Consider the following 20006-nt stretch of genomic DNA (forward strand, 5'->3'; position numbering starts at 1 on the left):
TGTTCAAATCATCCAGACAATTTTTGTTATGTCTGTAGTGAATTTAGGCCTAAATCTTGAAGAAAGACTATTTTTGAATTGATGAAAAGAACTTATAAATTTTATTTTGATTGTGCATTCCAGATCAAGATAAAATCTGGTCGCCTCATGTTATTTTCATATCATGCTCAGCAACTCTAACTCAGCAGCGGATCCAGAAGCTTCATACGGGGGGGGAGGGGCGATTGTATTTATAACTAAAAAACACGTGGCCTAATATCAAGGAACACAACAATTTTTAATAAATAAACTATTTATTCATAAATACAATACATAAAATTATTATAAATATGGTATAAATATAATTTAAAATGAATATAAAGAAGTATAATATATATATATATAAATATTTAGTACAGAGAAAATTACTTCTCAAATTCTAAGCGTCGATTTCCAGTTTTCGAGAAACGGTCAGTCACATTTTCCACGCTTATTTTTACATCATGATAAATTTACATAAGAGCCAAGCCAACAAATCAATCTTCAGTCACAGTTGACCTCAACCATGATTTTATGCATCTCAAAGGATGTTCTCTCACAAGTCGCCACACTTATAGGTAATGTGGCTAGAATTTTGAGTAAAACATGAATTATTGAAAAAACTTCTGTCGCAAAATTGTAATAACTTTATATTACAGTTGTAACAAACATCATATTTTTCTCATTCCCACTTTAAATTCCATAACTCTAATTCTGTTTTAAGAGTTCTATGCATTGATGCTGCATTTTTATTGAAAATGATACAATATTTTTTGGTAAGATTAAGGGTAGGGTTTTCTATAAACTGCTTATCTTTTTGTTCATTTTTTCCTAGATCAGGAAATAGAATAAATAAATTATACCAATTTAATGTTTCTTTTGGAAAGCGGCATTTTAAATCAAGAATCACATCGTCAAGTATAGGAATATATAGTGATCGACAATAATATTCCTCTACAGTTGCACATGGATGATTGGCACTCTTTGTCTATTTATTTTTAATCGTGGAATTTTGATTGTAACATCTAACTCATCTGCAATGTCGTTAATTTCTTGGAAGAAACTAGAGAACTTAACTTCACATTTCTCTTACTTTCTATCTAGAATTTTTGAAATGTCTTCTAGAATATCACATACTGCCATAAGGTCAATTTTATCTTTTTGAAAAAAATGTCTTCGTGGTAAAGTGCAGGACAGCACATCAGAGAAACATGCAACTGTTACAATGAAATTAGAGGTACAGATAGTTGACTTTAAGGTAGCTGCCTTTGCAGCTGTACTTCTACCTGTCCATCTGGATACCATGTCAAGAGCATCAAAAATATTTGGAAGACATTCTTGGAATTGAAGAACACCATCATGTCTTTCAACCCACCTAGTCTCCCATAGCCCTTTAAGTTGCTGTTCTAATTTATTTTTGAGAGTAAGATTGCGGTTAGCTGATGCATTAAAGAAAAAACTTACTTCTTTCATTACTCCAATCACGTTTCTAACTGATCCAACCGATGATGACTTAGCAATCGATATATTCAAAATATGATTGAAACATGATGAATAAACAGCCTTAACAGCTTCAGTTTGAATGGTCTTCATGGCACCACAAGTATCAGAAACATTCACAGAGCACCCATCTGTGGTTATCCCCACACAGTACTTAGGATCTAAAGTTAATTGTTTTATAGTTTTTAATACAACTTAACCTAAATTATAACCAGTTGTCTTAATTTCTTCTTCAGTGCTACCAGTGGTATCTAGTTTCATTATTTCATTGTATAGATCTATATATTTTACAAAATCTTTTCAAACTTTATCTCCATGTAAATATCTAAATACTAATATCATCTGAGAAATCTGAGCAATATCAGTAGTTTCATCAAACATTGCAGAATAAAAATTGGCCTGCTTGATAGGTGAAATAATTTCAGAAAGTATTTCTTCACCTCAACAATTAATAAGTTCATTCTGGCTTGCCTTACTTATTTAAGTTGCTCGAGATGAAGCCGTTTTCATTTGCTGTTCAAAGTTTTTATCTCCCGCACTTTCAATGCGATATCGCAATAATTCTTTGAAATTACCCTTGTTTATAGGACTCTCTTCAGTTTCGTTAAACAATGGCCTATCATCGTAATGGCCCCTAAAAGTAATACCTTGTCTCCCGAGAAATATTAAGTCTGATATTAATATTAAATATCAGACTAATCAATAATCATACGAAGACGATCTCGATTTACTATAACTTTTTATATCTTTCATTGCTAATTATATTAATTGGAGATTTTCGCAAAAATTCAAAAATTATTTTGCTGTGGTTACAGCAGTCATGTGATAATCACGTGTAGCGTGAATATCAAGAATACCGTCTTTTCCAAAAAGCTTAGCAAAATTAGTCACCGGTTCTATAACTAGTTTTTTCACTAAAGTATTTGTGATTACTTCCAATATTCAAAAGTAATACACAATATTTGCAAAAGTAACCTTTTTTTACGTCCGATAAAACGAGCGATTCGAACTGATCTATGTGTTTCTGACTAGCATAACTTTGCCTTCTCTACCATTTTTAACTTGAATAGAAAAAGGAAATTCATAATTTTTTGGAGGGAGCCAAGGCATTTGCAGCAATTTCTTTTTCAAGATATCATCAACTTTGTGACCTGTATAATTCCCGATATCAAAAGATAAATTCGGAATACTGTGTAAAATTTTTTTTTTCAATTTCAGCATCTAATTTCTGCGCAGATTTTAGTGCAGATGAATTAATTTGTTCAGTCAGCGCAGCAGTGTTTAAATCATCTTCAACCAAATCGTTAAAATCCATCTGCAAACTTTGAGATTTTTGAATACCAGGAGTAACTTCCACAATTGAGCTTCTTTTGTCATTTTCTATTTCTGAAATAGCTGAAATTGAAATAAAAAATACACTTGATTTCATAAAACCAGTACTTGTGCGCAATTTTTAAAAACAAATCTAATTTTATAAGATGAGCAGATTAAAACAAAATTTCTCTTTTTTCCGCTACTGCAACATTATGAATAACGTGATGTTAGTGAAGTAATATAACTGATTACCAAAAAATGGGATTTTTTTAATTGTAAAAAGTACTTAGTAAAAAAAGTATTTTTTTTGTTTTTTTTTTTGCTTATATTGTGAAATAAATGCATTGAACAAATCGTGTTACTGCCAGCAGACGATAACATCTACAAAATTCACACGGTAAATAATTATATTTACGCATCAAAATGCGCAAAACGTTTTTATGTATCGGTAATCTTGGTAAATGAGGAAATAATGGCAAAAATATGTTAGATTTAGTGCAGGTCTAAGAAAAAAGAGAAAAAATTCGCGCGAATCATATCTGCATCAATTGTGACCACGTGACTGCTGATCGCGGCGAATGTTTGCTCTATGAATTTTCACACTGGACATTGTTTGAAAATAAAAATTTCGTGCTTATAAAAGACATTATTCATATTCAAATCAGGGCAAATTATTTTAAAATAAAAAAATTGAATTATTGAGACAGAAGTTCGACAGAGTACTACATGTAAATGAATAAGATAACAATTTTAAAATATATTACAAATTTTAAGACAAAATTTACATTTACATGGATAAAATTTGTATTTTTGTGTGAAAAAATTACTCCTATTGAAATAAAGACGTCAAAAAATTTTCTAGATTCTTATAATGTGCTTAAAGAATAAGAAAATCTGCCACCGACACACTCATTTTTGGGCTATATTTTTCAGTAATCTGTTTAGTATGTAATATTTTATACACAAGAAATATCGTCTGAAGGAACCAATTTTGTTAGTCTGTTTAGTTTTATAAAGAATAGATGTAACAGCTCTTTGTGTCCACGAGAGCTTGGGACAGTGAAAATCCCATTTTTTTGATAATGTGATATGCCCAATTTAAATACTTTCGCACATTAAAAATCAAAAAATTAATATTCACTCTCATATTATAACACTGCAGCGGACTATAATAATTGGTATCATACAATTCTACGGAGAAAAATTCAAAAATTAACAGAAATAAAAACATCTAGAATTTTTTCAAAATGTATTGGGCAAGCGCAAATCGTTTTTTCTTCAAATTTTTAGATTTGTTACACTTCAAAAATTGTAACATTCAATTTTTACTCACATAAACGTTATCGGATATTAAAAAATCATGTCATTTAATTATACAGGAAATGGTTTTTGAACTGAAAATTGCATGTTTTCTCAAAAACAATCAACGTCTGTGACCAAAATAAGTGATACCGTTATTTGATACTACATTTAAAAATATATATCACAAGAATATTTCTGTTTTCATATTTCTTTTGAGGAAATTTTTACACGTCACAAAAGTTTAAAAATACTATCCAGAGCTAAATATTTGAGATATTAATTTGTCCTGCAAACTTCATTATTGACAAATTTCAATTTCGGCCAAAGCGTTTAGAATAAAAAAAAACCACTTAGATTCTACTAGATATTTATTAAAACATACCTATCTTAAGAGAATGTGACTCGAAGATTTCACTTAACGTTGAAGTTGATGATACCGACGATGATGATTTATTTGGTAGCAAATTATTTGGAAGCTTATTTAAAATTTCTGGTCGAGAATCCATATTTGGCTCATCTTTTACACATAAGAAAAAATTAGATATTTTCTGCAATTTAATTTTAGAGTTTTGAAAGTCTCGCCCTTTTCGTTTGTTAGGCATCTTAACCGATATTAAATTTAAACTCACAGAAATACTAATACTAATAATCACAGCAAATTCTACAGTCAGTTATTCTTACTACATGCACGCACAATTTTATAATAAAAATGATCAAATATATTTATTCTTGACCTGCAGTATAGCATTCGATTTTATATAAAACCAACAGTTTACTGTAAATGAACGTTTTATTACTATACTGACAATACACTTTTTCCCGCTAATTGCGACCTGCAATTTCTGAAAACATCCGATTCGACGCTTTTCCGCGAATTCGTGGATAGTGCTGCAGACTGCATGTTCGATCATTACAATCTAATACATATAAATTTGGGCTCTAAATATATTTTATCGAAAATTAAAATCATTCCTGTATTTATAATTTAGTGATACTATGTTCAATTTTATTTATAATCATAAAAATCATGTAAACATGTACAAATTTTGTTATAATGTAATATTCTAAAATTCCTTGTGAATATATTAGAATATTAAAATATTTTATAAGCTATTTTTAAATACTCAGTTAATATTTTTTATATAATTTGATACGATTGTTTGTTAATTAAACATTAAAATCCCTCAATAATCTTTCTTTAAGCAGTACATAGACAAAAAACATTAAAAATAAGTTCAAAAAACTTCTCTATTTGCCAAAAAGTAGCCAAGTAGGCAGTTTATTACAAGAGTTATTTATTGCATGTACATTCATTTCGGGATTAGATATACAAAAAAAAACACAATATTACTGGAGCTTTTTAAAATTTAATAATGGTTTATTTGCTTCATAATTTTGAGGAATTTGTACCCATAAAATTACATGAGATTTTTTCATAGTTTTAAGTTTTATATTGAAAGATATGATTTTTTTTTGAAAGAAAAATTGTAACAAAATTTAAAATTCTCAAAAAATCTTATATAATATTTTTTGAGATCAAAATTTCTTGGAATAACAAAAAAATAAGCTGCCACTCACTAAAAATGTTTGAGTGGTTTTCTAAGTGTTCATGTTTTTGACCTTTAAATAAAAACCTGAAAAATTGATAAGATAAGTCCCAGTCATGTCTTGTTCCTAATGCGTTTTGGCAAAGTTGATTTTCAACACTCTCAAAGCTTCTTTTTTGAAGAATAATAGTATATTCAACCATATTATTCTTCTAATTTCAAAACTCTAGGCTTTAAAAGGATCTAAAAAATTTATTTTAAAATAGATCATGGTTGGGTTGTTTGAGGGGTGGGCGATTGCCCCCATCGACCCCCCCCCCCCTGGATCAGCCGCTGCTCTAACTGAATGGTTGAAGGGAAAATGACAAACTGTGCCATTTGTTGTACCTATGGTTTGGTGGGAACATAAGAATACATTACTAACTGCTACTTTTGTATGACAAATATATTTTTATTTTCATTCAAAAATAGAAAAATCAAAAAATATGCAGGTGTATCCTCAGCTCTAAAGCTGGTGGTACCACATGGAGAGAAGTTACTTGTAGCTGTATTACCAACTAATTCGACATTTCTAGAAGAACAATTTGAAAATTAAGTAGATGATGCAGAGGATGTTGAAGAATTTTTCCTGTATCTGATAAGAAATCTCCTAATTTAATTCAATAACATAAACTTAATGATTTAGTTTGCGATTTAAAGTTATCAAAGCAGCAAGCTGAACTTCTGGGGTCTAGACTGGAACACTGGAATCCTTTAACAGAAAAAACAAAGTTTACTATGTTTAGAACACGAAATGAAACCCTTTGAACTTATTTTACTATGAAAAATCCATTGTGCATTTGTACTGATGCTGGTCGTCTGATGGAAGAGCTTACTTTTTTTATTGGCTCTCTAAAGTTAACATGAAAGTTAACTAAGAGCCATTATTGCATAAAGGTAAAAAACAGCCATCCATTCCTTTAGCTCATCCAATCGACATAAAAGAAACATATGAAACTATGGCATTAATATTAGAAGCAATAAAATACAAAGAGCATATGTGGCGAGTTTACAGTGATCTGAAAGTTGATGCTTACTTCTTGGTTTGCAAGGAGGGTTTACGAACTATTGTTGTTTTTTTTTTTCTTTGGGATAGTAGTGATACAAAAAGTCATTACCAAGTAAAGAATTAGCTATTGCAGCAAAACTTTGTGGTTGGTGAAAAAATGAATTTATCATTAATTCAGTAATAAAATCATACTGCTACCACTTCATATAAAACTCGGACTCATGAAAAATTTTGTAAAGGCACTAGACAAAGATGGACCAGTGGTTTTCTAAGTGTTCATGTTTTTGACCTTTAAATAAAATCTATTATTATATCCCATCTTTGCAAACAAATTGCAAAAATTAAATAAATAAAATAAAGTACCGTAAAAAAAAAACAATACAATAAAAAAAAAAAGGGAAAAAAATAATGGATTTTTATACTTAAGCAAGATCCCTGATTAAAGGATTACTTTGATGAAGTAAATTAAGTGAAACCCCACTCATGCTAAATTGTAAAATCCAGAATTAAACTGAAACTAAAGAAATCAAAATTCTTAATGCATCACACATCCTTTTACAAAAAGATAAGCTAAATTAAGCGTATGGGTTCATACCCCATCGATGAATAAGTTCTCTTTTTAATTAAAATAAATTTATCAAAAACAATATTTATCCTAACAATAACTTTAAGAGTTATTATGACAATATCCTCCAACAGAATAATATTCTCATGAATGTCTATAGAAATTAATTTAATTTCTTTTTTACCCCTTTTAAAAAAAATAAATAAAATAAATGAACAATGTATAAAATATTTAATTATTCAAAGAATGTCATCCTCAATTATAATGACCTCAATAATTATTAATGGCAACTTCAGAGCTGAATGCGCAGTCCTTCCACCTGGTAACAATGTCGCAGCTATTCCAGACGAAGCAAGAGCTAAGGCTATGTCATTTTTGATCGAACCGTTGCTAAAATCAATCTAATGAGGAATGTTTTCCCAGTTCCTACTGGCGCATCCAAGAAGAGGGTCCCCCAACTCCATCATTTATCATTTGCATTATGCGATCATAAATGCCTTTCTGTTCACGCTTTAATTTGGGAATGTTTGATTGGGCATATGACTGAAGATCACCAATGTTGTAACTCTGTTCACGGCATAAATCCACATCAAATGAAGCAATCGCAGCTCGGGTGTGTGCTGGCATTCCGAATTGACTAAGAGCTTTATTTGCATTAGCTAAGCACTTGTCTTCAATATTTATCGATGCTTCGTTGTAAATGCCTTCTGTAAATTCAGACAAAAGTGAATATTTAACTTAACAAAGGATTTTTTGGTCATTATGTAGGGATATTATTTTCTGTGTATTTGGTTATTTCGACTTTTTTTGTTTGCATAGTCTTAAGTCTATCTGGGCTATAAGAAAGTTGGGTGTTTTAATTTATTTACTGTAAGTCATCCTTCTTGGTGGCTTTTCTTTTTGTTTTGGTGTTTTTTTTCGTTTGTTTAAATAAAATACAGATGTTTTAGCTGTTAAATATAATTCAAAGAAATTTGTTACTAAATCAGTTGTGATTTTGTTTACATTGGCAACGGCCATACGGGCTCTTTGTGATTGGTCGTTGTGTTTGACAGCGGCCATCTTGCATTGATCTGACTGGTTTTCCTTTGTTTACATTTCCAAATTAAAAATAGATAGATAGATTTATTAAAAATAGATGAAAACAATCTTTGATGCGGGTTATATACCGTGCTAAAATTTGAGCTCAATCGGTGCAGAACATTTTGAGTTTTTGAAGCATACACAAACGAACTTAACATTTTTATATATATAGATGTGTGTGTGTGTTTATGTGTTATATATATGTGTAGAAATGTTAGGCCATTCATTCATATAAAATTTGTTATATATCTGATTTAAAATAGTTATTATTAACAGAGATCCTACTTCGGTCACAGTTTATCATTCTTGTTTTTATTATTATTTTATCTTAATATAAGCTAAATAATTTTTTAATCTTAAATTTTGATGAGAGGAACAATTGTGATCCTGCATCTGATGTAGCCACAGTAGTTTGTAAATTGATTATGGATTACAACATTATTCCTACCAACTGTAATTTAATTATATTCTACTAGAATATTTCTCTTATTTTTAAGTAACGTTTTAATTGTTTTAACGTAAATTTTGATGTAACTGTATTATTAATATCATGAATGATAAGGTGCACTAATGTTCAGATTTAAACTATAATATCTACCACATCTCAAATTACAAAAATGAAAATGATGAGTAGTAATTTTTTCATCTGCTTTAACAGATATTCTGAACATAACAGATTTGAATTTTAGTGGAATGAGCTATCTTATAATGGAGCATATAAAAGGTGATGAGGCTTTTTAAGTTAGTATATATATATATATTGATCTCTTAGCATAGGTGTGTGTTTTTAACCTCTGAATTACATCATCTTCCTGGATTGTTGAGAAACTGGAATGACTCAGTTATTATTGTGGGGAATATAAGTATAGCTATTAAATAAAAATGTCTTAGAATATGTGTCATTAATGTTTGAGAATATATTTTTCTCATCTAACTATGCACACATTAGAGAAAGTCCTAACAAGCATAGTTCATAATCAGAATTAATATTTCTTAAAAGCAGCAAAAATTTACTAGGCTATTTAGAAATAGTATATCACTGTAGAATAACAAATCATTTTGCCATTATATTGATGCATAGAATTTGTCAAAGCTGAGAAGACAGATAATGTGCGTGAATACTTGGCTGTAAACTATAATAAATTGTTTTGTTTGGCAGATGAGGAGAAATGGTTTGATGTTTTGAATAACTTAAATACTGATAGAACAAAGGATACATTTAGTGAAACAACACATAAAATCCTACAGTTAGAAATCAAGAAAAAAGTATTCTACAATAATTCTAAGTTAGAAAAATTAAAGCCATGGATTACTGCTGGTAATCAGCAGTAATCTGATGGTAATCTGCTGGTATCAGTTGGATAGAAAAACTTTTTGTTAAATATAAAATACATCCAAACTACTGCTAATTAAAGCAGTTCCTAGATTCAAAATAAATCAGAGTAAGAAAAATAGACTATTATAAACCACAAATTGGCTTTGTAAGATCAAATAATCAAAAAAAAAAAAAAAGCTAATGTCATTTTAAATTAAATTTCAAGTAAAACAACTCGTAAGACTGAAATAAAACTAATCAAGAATAAAAATGTAGATGTTAATATAAATGAAGAATCTTTTTATTCTGAAAATATATTTAATAATTATTTTTGTTACAACTTTAGGGAAAAATGTAGCAAAAACATTAGTCACTTGCACTTAGCAGATTAACCTGACCCAAGAGACATTGAATACAATGTCCCTTGAATACAGCATGAACTCTTTCCAACCAGTTACTTCCCAGACTGTTGTTGGGTATTCAAACCAATTTAATATTAACAGGAACACAGAATATGATGATATTACTGCTATAATTATTTATTAACTCAATAAAAAATGTGTACTTAAGCCCTTAAATTTATTTATTAATTTAAGCTTAGAGCAAGATATTTTCTCAAAAAAATTTAAAGGTACTCTTGAATTACTGATTTACAAAAAGGATGGTAGAACTTCAGTTAAAAACTACAGAATCAATTTCAAAATTAGCTAAAATATTAGAAAAAATATGTAAAATACACTAATCAACAATAATTTTGTTAAATGAGAGTGAATAATTGATTCTTATAGTATTTTTCATGCTGATTTCAAATATGAAATCAGAGTTCTTCTACCAGGCTTAGTTTTTTTTAAATTACCATTCTTATTTTCAGGTAGTATCACGCATGAACTCCATAAGCATAGCATTTTGTGAACATATTTTATTATATTATCTATAAACTAAATAGCTTTTGTTTATTTATTACAGTGCCTTAATTGTTGTCACATTGATTTGTTATACATTAGTTATTAAGTTTATTATTTACACACTAATTAAAATGAATAAGAATGTGACTCATTCTTCCTATTTTCATCTTGCTATAAACTTATCACAACACACTCATTAGTTAATTCTGCCATTATTATATTTAGTTATAAACTGTCATGCAGACTAGAGAAATATTTTTAATTCTTATTCAGGTAGGTGCAAGTGTGTGTAATAATCAATTTTGTTGCTGGTTTTCATATTTGTGGGTTATGTTGTTCAGTAAAGTGAGTATTTTTATTAAATTAATGTGTTTATAAAGTATTTCCTTTTAAACAATATTACTTATTGTAATGTATTAACTATGTCTCGCAGTTGCATTAATCATCCAAACAATTTCTGTTGCATCTGTGATAAGTCTCAGAAAAGAAATATAACTCCACTAATAAAAACGTCACATGAACTGTATTTTGGATGTAAATTAAGTGATCAGGACAAATCTTGGGCTCCTCATACTTACTGCATCTCTTGTGCAATATTGTTGACTGGTTGGCTAAATGGATCTCATCACATGCCATTTCCAATTCCAATGGTTTGGAGAGAACCAAAGGGTCACACCACAGACTGTTATTTTTGTGTAATAAAGATATCTGGACTAAAACCAGACTTACTGTTAAGTACCCTGATATTTCTTCTGCCATGCAGCCAGTGCCAGATAGTCAAGAGTTTCCAATTCCAGTACCACCAAAAATGTGGAATTTAGATGAAGATGAAAATGTCGAATCTTGTGCTGACTTATCAGTCAATGAAGAAAGAGATCCAAACTTTTTAGAAAATAGATATACTGAGTAAGCCCATTTAATTAATCAGTCAGAATTAAATGATCTGGTTTGTGATCTAAATTTATCAAAGAATAAAGCAGAAATATTGTCATCAAGATTGAAAGGATGACATCTTTTATAACCAAACACTAAAATAACTGCTTTCCGTGACAAACAGTGAGAATTTGAACATTTCTTAGTACAAAAACTTAGTATACTCTAATGATATGGACTCTTTACTGAAAGCTTTGGGACATATATACCATCCTGATGAATGGTAGCTTTTTATTGAGTTGTTAAAGCTTAGTTTTTGAAAGCTATTCTACTTCACATTAGAAATAAATACCCATCAATACCATTAGCAAATGCTATTCACGTGAAAGAGTCTTATAAAACTTGTATTGAGCCGAATTCAGTATGAGAAATATTTATGACATATTTGTGGAGATCTGTAAGTAACAGCACTTTTACTTGGATGCACTAAGTTCTGCTGCTTTTTGTATGAGTAGAACAACAGGGACAGGAAAAACCATTACATAAAAGAGCAGTGGTCAAAGTGAGAGGTACTAATTATAAGAGAGAAGAATGTTGTCAGTCAGGTATTAGTAAAACCAGAAAAAGTGTATCTTCTGCCATTATACATTAAGCTAGATTTATTCAAAAATTTTTTAAAAGCAATGCATCGTAGTGGTGCAGGGTTTCAGTTTTTAAAAAACAAATTCCCTAATATAAGCGACCATAAAGGAAGGTAGATTTGTTGGACCTCAAATATGAAAACTAATGGGTGATCTGGTGTTTGAAGAATGTTTGAATGAGTTGGAGGTTGCTGCATAGAAATCATTTCAAAATGTGGTAAACAACGTCCTTGGAAACCATAAGGCCACTAACTACTGAGAACTTATAAGTGAACTCCTTCAAAACTACAAAGAACATGGGTGCAACATGTCACTCAAAATCCATTTCTTACATTCATATTTGGATTTTCCCCTAACAACCTTGACACTATCAGTGATGAACATGGAGAACACTTTCACCAAAAGATATCTACAATGAAACACAATACCAGGGAAAATGGAACCTAAAAATGTTAACTGACTACTGTTGGAATCTAACGAGGAATCTTCCTACAGCAGAAAATCCAAAAGAAATATATTTTAGGAGGGTAAAAAATGCGTGTAATGTATTGTCATATTACGTTCACCATACATTTTTTTGTTTCAAAAGAAATTTCAGTTACAAAAAACTGAGCCTGCTACAAAAAACTCATTAACATATATGAAATCAGCATAAAAAAATACTATAAGAAACAGCCATTCACTCTCATTTAAAAACAAAAAATTAAAGTTTGTTGACCAGTGATATCAGCTGAAGACTTATCTGGAAAAAAATAAATATCAAAATAACAGTATGTATTTCATAACATCAGCATACAAGCTATTGATAATAATTTCCAACACATCGATAGTTATAGACCAAAATAAAATGTTGCTTTTTTCACTGTTAACAAAGTCTTTTGATACTGTTTCACCAAAGTTTGGAACTATGGAAGTAACTCTTCTATGGTGTAGATGTTATCTGACTAATATAATGCAATCTTTAAAGTCGGATAATGTAGTTAGTCATTGCTGCTGCTTACAATGTGGTATAACACTGTAATTGATTACAGTAGTTGATTCAGGAATCATAATTGAATCAGTTTTATTCATAATCTATGCAAATGACCTTTTGACTTTAGAATTAGAACATAGTAATATATTATTTTTGCTGATGATATTTTACTTTATATTAGAGAAGAGTCTTGGGAAAAAGTTTATTGCTAAAAATAATTTATAATTTATAGTGAATAAACATATGGTAGGACATAAATCTGTTGACCACCAATGTTTATAAAACTTGTACTATTAGTTTCATCAGTTAAGTATTTGGCCAGACATCAGTTCATATCAAAATCACTTGATTGTGATAATAACTGAATCCAAGTCAGATCTTCAAGAAAATAAATTACTCAAATTCATCAATTAATTCATAATGAGTTACATTCACAAATTATTTATAAGTTACAACTGATCAGCCCCTAAGATGTGACATGGATGTATAAAATTATCAATCACTTCAATAAATTAATATACGTATCAGTTAATTTGAGAAGTATTCTAGTAATTCCAGTGACAAAAACAGTTTATTTTTCTTCTTTTTTTTTTTTGTCTTCAGTCATTTGACTGGTTTGCTACAGCTCTCCAAAATTCCCTATCTAGTGCTAGTCGTTTCATTTCAGTATACCCTCTACATCCTACATCCCTAACAATTTGTTTTACATATTCCAAACGTGGCCTGCCTACACAATTTTTCCCTTCTACCTGTCCTTCCAATATTAAAGCAACTATTCCAGGATGCCTTAGTATGTGGCCTATAAGTCTATCTCTTCTTTTAACTATATTTTTCCAAATGCTTCTTTCTTCACCTATTTGCCGCAATACCTCTTCATTTGTCACTTTATCCACCCATCTGATTTTTAACATTCTCCTATAGCACCACATTTCAATATAGCACCTCCATAATCTTTTCTCCTCCTATTTTCACATTCAGTGGTCCATCTTTGTTATTTCTACTACATTTCATTACTTTTGTTTTCTTCTTGTTTATTTTCATGCGTTAGTTCTTGCGTAGGACTTCATCTATGCCGTTCATTGTTTCTTCTAAATCCTTTTTATTCTCGGCTAGAATTACTATATCATCAGCATCTTTATCTTTTCACCTTGTACTGTTACTCCGAATCTAAATTATTCTTTAACATCATTAACTGCTAGATCCATGTAAAGATTAAAAAGTAACGGAGATAGGGAACATCCTTGTCGGACTCCCTTTCTTATTACGGCTTCTTTCTTATGTTCTTCAATTATTACTGTTGCTGTTTGGTTCCTGTACATGTTAGCAATTGTTCTTCTATCTCTGAATTTGAACCCTAATTTTTTTAAAATGCTGAACATTTAATTCCAGTCTACGTTATCGAATGCCTTTTCTAGGTCTATAAACGCCAAGTATGTTGGTTTGTTTTTCTTTAATCTTCCTTCTACTATTAATCTGAGGCCTAAAATTGCTTCCCTTGTCCCTATACTTTTCGTGAAACCAAATTGGTCTTCTCCTAACACTTTTTCACTCTCCTCTCAATTCTTCTGTATAGAATTCTAGTTAAGATTTTTGATGCATGACTAGTTAAACTAATTGTTCTGTATTCTCAACATTTATCTGCCCCTGCTTTCTTTGGTATCATGACTATAACACTTTTTTTGAAGTCTGACGGAAATTCCCCTTTTTCATAAATATTACACACCAGTTTGTATAATCTATCAATCGCTTCCTCACCTGCACTGCGCAGTAATTCTACAGGTATTCCATCTAATCCAGGAGCCTTTCTGCCATTTAAATCTTTTAATGCTCTCTTAAATTCAGATCTCAGTATTGTTTCTCCCATTTCATCCTCCTCAACTTCCTCTTCTTCCTCTATAACATCATTTTCTAATTCATTTCCTCCATATAACTCTTATATATTCCACCCATCTATTGACTTTACCTTTCGTATTATATATTGGTCTACCATCTTTGTTTAACACATTATTAGATTTTAATTTATGTACCCCAAAATTTTCCTTAACTTTCCTGTATGCTCCGTCTATTTTACCAATGTTCATTTCTCTTTCCACTTCTGAACACTTTTCTTTAATCCACTCTTCTTTCGCCAGTTTGCACTTCCTGTTTATAGCATTTCTTAATTGCCGATAGTTCCTTTTACTTTCTTCATCACTAGCATTCTTATATTTTCTACGTTCATCCATCAGCTGCAATATATTGTCTGAAACCCAAGGTTTTCTACTAGTTCTCTTTATTCCGCCTAAGTTTGCTTCTGCTGATTTAAGAATTTCCTTTTTAACATTCTCCCATTCTTCTTCTACATTTACTACCTTATCTTTTTTACTCAGACCTCTTGCGATGTCCTCCTCAAAAATCTTCTTTACCTCCTCTTCCTCAAGCTTCTCTAAATTCCACCGATTCATCTGACACCTTTTCTTTAGATTTTTAAACCCCAATCTACATTTCATTATCACCAAATTATGGTCGCTATCAATGTCTGCTGCAGGGTAAGTTTTGCAGTTGACGAGTTGATTTCTAAATCTTTGCTTAACCATGATATAATCTATCTGATACCTTGCAGTTTCGCCTGGCTTTTTCCAAGTGTATATTCTTCTATTATGATTTTTAAATTGGGTGTTGGCAATTACTAAATTATACTTTGTGCAAAACTCTATAAGTCGGTCCCCTCTTTCATTCCTTTTGCCCAGCCCGTATTCACCCACTATATTTCCTTCCTTGCCTTTTCCAATGCTTGCATTCCAATCTCCAACTATTTTAAATTTTCGTCTCCTTTTACGTGTTTAATTGCTTCATCAATCTTTTCGTATACACACTCTACCTCATCATCATAATGGGTGCTTGTAGGCATATAGACGTTAACAATCGTTGTCGGTTTAGGTTTTGATTTTATCCTTATTATCTAAAAATATAGAAGAAATACTCAAAAATGGTTTAAATTAAATTTAGAACATAATCATTCAACTATAATATGTTCGTCATTTCATGTCAAACAATTTTCTATTTTTTTGTTTGTGATTATTATATAATATAAATGTAATATAACCATTTTATAAACATGGTTAGTTTATAAAATGTAAAAAAAAGTTCTTCAAAGCAGATTAATGAGCAGCCATATTAAGCAGTAACTTTGATTAAATCTTTCTGGTGCATATCATAAAATATATTTCCAATTATTAATTTAATATAATGTTTAATCTTAACAATGTAATCTTTAGTTTTAATATATTGTAACAAGACCGGTATAATGGGGTCCTGCCAATTAAGAAGAAAGTAGTAAAAAATATAATAATGAGAAGAATCCAGAAAGGGACTAAAAGAAACCTCTTTAGTAAAGGTAACAGGTCTGTTTAACAATTATCCTTTGTAATACTGTCGACTGACACACTAAACAGATGTTGTTCTGTGAGAAGATTTGCCAAACCCAGGTTAGGAATTCATGGGACTGTCAGTTGACAGTCAGTTTGTGAGGAGAGTTCTGCGAGATGTGAGTCTGCGACGAGAGTCTGCAGGAGGGTGCTACAATAGAGTTCTGCGAGATGTCAGCCTGCGAGGAGATTCTGTAAGGAGGACAGTGAAGGAGCGAATTTCTGGTATGTACAAAGTTTGATGCAATTAAGGTGACATCACAAGTAATTCCAGTACATGAAAACAAGAAGTAGTTTAGTGAGTTACTGTTAGACTATAAAAGAAAGAGATAATGTACTAAATTTCATTCATAAATTGTTAGGGTAGTTTTATTTGTGAACAGCAAAGGTATTTGCAGTAAAAGAACGTTATACTTGTCTTATCTATTGTACTATTGTTGTTAATACAAGACTAGAGGTTAAAAATGTTAAGACAGTAATCATGCTAATATCTTTTGTCAATGCTTTTCAATATTTAACTACCTGTAAATAAATCCTGGTGATTACTGTAAACTGTAATCCTGGTGAAATTCTGTTCTGCATATAATTACTGTTTATTATTATTATTGACATCTATTATTATTATTATTATTATTATTATTATTATTATTATTATTATTATTATTATTATTATTGTGGTTGTGATTACTGTGATTATTATTTGTTTATTATTGTCGTTTATTATTCTTATTGTTTTTATTGTTATTGATTTGTCTTATTTTATTTATGTTCTTAAACTGATAAATTGTAATTATATAAACATTTTCAATTGTCAATCTTTCAGTATCCTGATCAAGCCACGAACACGTGACAATTCTTTCTTTCTTTCTTTCTCTTTCTTTATGCTTGTTAACCTTTATCTCCTGTTTACCTTCTGAATTTGTCTTACTACATGGCTAATCAACCTAGTTTTTCTTCTAGTAATCATTTTCTACAGCCTTCTTTTCCTTCTGACTTAGATTGTCTTCATTCTGAACCTTATTACAGTAATCAAATATCAACTTTTTTCTTTACTATCACGTTGCAGAAGCTTTTCATTCCTTGTCTTCTGGTCTTCCTTTTGATATTTTTTACTACTATAAATACTATATTCCTAACAACTATTTAAAAAAAAACTTCTTTCCAATTAGAATCTAAAACAGCTTATTTCTTTTTTTTGGTTAAATATTTCTTCTTGTATATGTCAAATCTTCAAACCTTTTTCACCTTAGTTTTTGAATGCATTATGTAAGGTAAGAATTTTTAAATGTGAGGTACATCTAATGTCTCTGTTCTAATAAAGTCTTCATTTTTGGTTCAATCACCAGATGGTTGACCTTCATTTTACAACTAGAGTTAAAAGAGTGTAAATTTCAAAAATTGTTTTTTTTTAACTTTTTATGAAGTGTAAGGGAGTAGTTTTTATATATAACTCTCTAATTTGGACACTCTTAAGTTTTCATATTTTCTATATAGGAATAGAATCTGTTTTTACTGAAAACATTAATTATCCTATTTTGACTAACTTGAAAACTATTTCATAAATTTTGAAAAACACATCCTGGAGCAATAATTTCATAAAACAAAATAGTTTGGATGAAGAAAAATCCCCCTCTATGAATCATGAGACCTTGCCGTTGGTGAGGGGGCTTGATTGCTCAGGGATACAGAGTAGCTGGACTGAAGGTGCAACCATATCGGAGCGGTATCTGTTGAGAGCCAGACTAAGAAATGATTCCTGAAAGAGGGCAGCAGCTCTTTCAGTAGTTGTTAGGGGCGTGAGTCACAATGACTTAAACGGCCATATCAACATCACTCAGTCCTCTGAGTACTGCGCAGCTGAAAGCAATGGAAAACTACAGCTGTTTTTTTTTTCCAAGAAAATGTGGCTCTCTGCATTTTCACACAACAATAATGGAGGCGCCTTCCTTGGTAAAATATTCCAGAGGTAAAATAGTCCCCCGTTCGGATCTCCGGGTGGGGACTACTAAGGAAGGGTTCACCAGAAAACTAAAAAATAACATTCTACGAGTCGGAGCGTGGAATGATAGAAGCTTGAAAAAGGTTGATAGGCTAGAAAATTTAAAAAGGGAAATGGGTAGGATGAAGGTGGATGTAGTAGGAATTAGTGAGGTTCGGTGGGAAGAGGAAGGCGACTTTTGGACAGGTAATTTTAGAGTAATTAACTCAGCGTCAAATAATGGGCAGGCAGGAGTAGGTTTCGTGATGAACAAGAAGATAGAGAGGAGAGTGGATTATTTCAAGACGCATAGCGATAGAATCATTGTAATAAGGATAAAATCAAAACCTAAACCGACAACGATTGTTAACGTCTATATGCCTACAAGCGCCCATGATGATGATGAGGTAGAGTGTGTATACGAAGAGATTAATGATTAAATGTCAGGAAAAGATTTTTGAAAGTATATGTTTGGAGTGTCGCTTTATATGGAAGTGAAACTTGGACAATCGGAGTATCTGAGAAGAAAAGATTAGAAGCTTTTGAAATGTGGTGCTAAAGGAGAATGTTAAAAATCAGATGGGTGGATAAAGTGACAAATGAAGAGGTATTGCGACAAATAGATGAAGAAAGAAGCATTTGGAAAAATATAGTTAAAAGAAGAGACAGACTTATAGGCCACATACTAAGGCATCCTGGAATAGTGGCTTTAATACTGGAAGGACAGGTAGAAGGAAAAAATTGTGTAGGCAGGCCACGTTTGGAATATGTAAAACAAATTGTTAGGGATGTAGGATGTAGAGGGTATACTGAAATGAAACGACTAGCACTAGATAGGGAATCTTGGAGAGCTGCATCAAACCAGTCAAATAACTGAAGACAAAAAAAAAAAAATTTTAGATAGAAAAAAAATGTTTACTAATACCAACACATCCAGGATAGAACTGACATTTTCATGAAGTATTTTATTGTTTCATAACAGAATTTGCTCTGACATTCTGCTTCATTTTCAAAGTTAAAGCCTCTGAACTTTGAAATCACGAAGTACATTTTATGATTAATGATGTTGTATAACATGTGAATTTTACCTGTTGGAATGAGAAAGATAAAGAGACATGTAGACATTTTGACAAAGAGAAAGCAGACAGTGGAACATAGTTCACTTGGGTTTTATCATTTGTTAACTGTTTACAGCAGTAAAATGAATAACATTTTCATGCCATTCGTCATTTATAACTTACCAAATAAGATTGTACAAAATAATCCATTCTTATATCCTTTGGGCCATGTCACAATGTAAATTGTAAACATGGCAGAAATTGCCCTAAATTTCCTCTATAATATAATGAAATGCTCACCATAACAGTTAGTCCTGAAAATTAAACATTTTGTAACATTTATAATATGCAAAGTTATAAAGTGGTTGGTCATTCCCAAGGGTTGAGATACTCTTGTTGATGACTAAAATATACTTATTAGACTAAATATTTCAGTAGATCATTAATTACTATTAACTTATCACAGCGTCAAATTTTAG

Source organism: Lycorma delicatula, chromosome 1, assembly GCF_047948215.1.
Source record: "Lycorma delicatula isolate Av1 chromosome 1, ASM4794821v1, whole genome shotgun sequence".
Classification (NCBI taxonomy): Eukaryota; Metazoa; Arthropoda; class Insecta; order Hemiptera; family Fulgoridae; genus Lycorma; species Lycorma delicatula.